Source organism: Theobroma umbraticum, unplaced genomic scaffold, assembly GCF_002168275.2.
Source record: "Theobroma umbraticum cultivar Fairchild unplaced genomic scaffold, ASM216827v3 scaffold_55.0, whole genome shotgun sequence".
NCBI classification, from domain to species: domain Eukaryota; kingdom Viridiplantae; phylum Streptophyta; class Magnoliopsida; order Malvales; family Malvaceae; genus Theobroma; species Theobroma umbraticum.
Genome location: NW_018397270.1, coordinates 1015237 through 1015621, shown reverse-complemented (window position 1 = coordinate 1015621; position 385 = coordinate 1015237).

Sequence of the window (385 nt, the reverse complement as noted above, 5' to 3'; positions counted from 1 at the left end):
CCTTGATTTAGCCTTAAAATTAGAGGTTTGAAGTTCAAGATCTTGTGTTAGCCTTGAGTTACATCATATTTTGATTTGACAAAAGTTATATATTATCTAGAACTTAATGTCAAGCATTTGAAATTGTCTTAAATATATTTTTAATCCCCTACGGTTACATAATTGTTTGAAAGGCCATGCATCATTAGAAAATATCATAAAAGCTTTCACATAATGCATATTCAACTAAGAAAGCATAAGCAAACATGCCTTGAATTGTTATTTGATTGTAAGAATAAGGTAAGGAAGAAATAGTTGAAGAAAGGCACCAAATAAGTGAAAGAAACCTCAAGACACAAATCAAAAGTCGACCCTAGAAATGCTCAAGTCAATCCAAAGGCAAAAA